The following is a 2,830-nucleotide window of genomic DNA, read 5'->3' on the forward strand; positions in this document are numbered from 1 at the left end:
ATAGATGACAGAGAATGAGTAGCCGGAGAGGTGGGGGAGCACAAGGCGGTACAGAACCCAAAGCCAGGAGTGTCCAAAGAGGGCCTGGGCAAGGTGTGTCTAAGATGCTTCTCGGAGGTCTAGTTAGAAGATAGCTGAAAGAAGTCCATTAGATGTAGAGGCCTGGTAGCCCTTGGCCCAGGCAATTAAGGTGGAATGTATAATGGCAGGGTAGAAGAAGACCTCCAGGAAAAGGTGGTTCTTTCCTTGGTGGGCTTTACAAGATAGACAAGGGTACATGGGATTGAGGAAGGGTTTTTCCTTTAAGGTTGGGAGAATCTTGAGTCTATGTAAATGCTGAAGGAAGGCTTTTTTAACCCTTCCTTTCCTCCCTCTCTCCCTCCCTCCCTTCATTCCTTTTTTTTTTTTTTTTAGGTGAAAAGGACCTTTTGTGAATTCTTTATTTAAAAAAGCAGGAAACCGAAAGTGGGGAAATTAGCAACCAAAGCCATACAGAATGCAACCCTGACGCTTCAGAGCATAGACAATGTCCATGGCTATGACTGTCTTGCGCTTGGTGTGCTCCGTGTATGTGACAGCATCCTGAATCACGTTTTCTAGAAACACTTTCAACATGCCCCAGTCTCTTCGTAGATGAGGCCGGAAATGTGCTCGACACCCCCACGATGAGGATGGTGACGAATGTCAGGCTTGGTGATACCCTGGATGTTGTACCACAAGACCTTACGGTGGTAGGGCGCTTAGCGCCCCTCTTACGCAGGCCCTTCCCACCTTTCCCTCAGCCCGACATGCTGAGCAGAAAGCAGAAATTGCAGCTTCCTTCTTTTTTTGAGACAGGGTCTCACTATGTTGCCCAGGCTGGTCTTGAACTGCTAAGCTCAAGAGATCCTTCCACCTTGGCCTTCCAGAGTGCTAGGATTACAGACATGAGCCACTGCACCCAGCAAGAAGGGAAGGCTTAATAGAGAAGAGCTAATGATTCAAAGGGAATTAGGGGAGGCAGTCTGAGGCTCACCATCTTGCTATGCTTCCAACATAGCTTCACATGGCCCAAGATGACTTGTTGGGCTCCAGCCATTCTGCTCAAGTTCAACCAGCAGGAAAGAGGAAGGAAGGAAGATGGCACCTATAGTCCCACCCCCTACCCACCTAAAAAAAAATTAAACATTTTGGGCGGCACCTATGGCTCAAAGGAGTAGGGCGCCAGCCCCATATGCCAGAGATGACGGGTTCAAACCCAGCCCCAGCCAAAAACTGCAAAAATAATTAAACATTTACTCCCTTCCCTTTTAAGGAGACCTCTGGAAAGGAGTGCCACATGATGCTTCTGTCTACATCTCATTGCCTATAATCCAGCTCCATGGCCACAGGTGGCTGCAAGGACAGTCTGGAACTGACAGTCTGGAGCTCAATTATAGATTGAGCTATAATGTGCCCAACTACAAATGGGTTTTTGTTGCTGAAGAAGGGGTGGGAAATAGATATCAGGAGGTATCTATTTATCTATAGGAAATAGATACCAGGAGGCTGTGAGCAGTCTCTGCCATGAAGGGGCAGGTTTGAAAGAGAGTCTGAAATGAATCAAGGCTGGGAACCCAACCCACCTCCACCCTAATCGCAGCTCCTGTCATCTGTGTGACCTTGGACAAGCTACCTGCCCTCCTTGAGCCTCAGTGTTCTCTGTAATATGGGAATGACAAGCTGCTTAACAGATACCTGCAAGGATTAAATAAGAATCAAGGGAAGGTCTGAGCTGTGGTAGGCACTGATGCTTGTTATGTTCTGATACAATTTCAGTTTTTTAAGGTAGCAAATACACATCAATCAGGCATTGCTGAATGCTTTATCATCATACACTTATTTATTTCTCACTCTAACCTTGTGAGGCAGGTGTCATAATCGTTCTTCTTTTTTCATGCAGGAAAGTCCAATTCAGCAAGTCACCCAACAAATAATGTCAGGGCTTCAACTCAGGTTATCCTCCTCCAAGCCTTCCCTGGCACCCCTGTGAGATAAGCGGCCCCTCCACATCCCTTTATAGCTTGGCCTCCAAGTAACTACTTGTCATTTCCCAAACAGCCACATAGCCACCTCCTTCCACCTTTGGACAAGCTGTTCCCTCTGCCCGAAGCCTTTCCACACCTGATTACCCGGTGAACATCTACTCAGTTTTCAAGGCTCATATTTAATGAAATCCCTTTTCAGGAAATTTTTTTGATTCTCACCCCAAGAAGGAATCCCTCAGTCCCTTTTCGTCATTTAAAACCATTCATGTTATTTGTGGCAAACTTGCCAAGGGCAGGAACTATGGTGATTCAGCTCTGGGTTTCCTCACAAGCTCTGAAGAAGCTTCTTGGCAGATGTTTGCATCATCAGATTGGTTAAAGAGTCAGACAGAGATTAATGGACACATTGGTAAATGAGGAAGCTGAGGTTCAGACCATCCCATGGTCTCCAAGTGATTTAGAGGGAAACTGGGAGTAAGATTGGAAGCTTCTGTTTTTTGTTTTTTTTTTTTTTGTAGAGACAGAGTCTCACCTTACCGCCTTCAGTGGAGTGCCATGATGTACACAGGACTCACAGCAACCTCTAGCTCTTGGGCTTCCGCGATTCTCCTGCCTTAGCCTCCCAAGCAGCTGGGATTACAGACGCCCGCCACAACGCCCGGCTATTTTTTGGTTGCAGTTCAGCCGGGGCTGGGTTTGAACCCGCCACCCTCGGTATATGGGGCTGGCACCTTACTCACTGAGCCACAGGGACCCTGTTCACACCTCTTCCCACACTGAACTCCCTAAACAGTGTTCTATGGCAGGCTGTTCCTCCAAATGCC

At 47.3% G+C, this 2,830-nt stretch overlaps 1 pseudogene; it reads right to left on the reverse strand.

The window, feature by feature from the left end:
• Nucleotides 1-427: 427 nt before the first annotated feature.
• Nucleotides 428-793, reverse strand: LOC128582266 (histone H4-like; annotated as a pseudogene).
• Between the last annotated feature and the right edge of the window lie 2,037 nt (nucleotides 794-2,830).

The sequence above is a fragment of the Nycticebus coucang genome, chromosome 3, assembly GCF_027406575.1.
Source record: "Nycticebus coucang isolate mNycCou1 chromosome 3, mNycCou1.pri, whole genome shotgun sequence".
In the NCBI taxonomy this organism is placed as follows: Eukaryota; Metazoa; Chordata; class Mammalia; order Primates; family Lorisidae; genus Nycticebus; species Nycticebus coucang.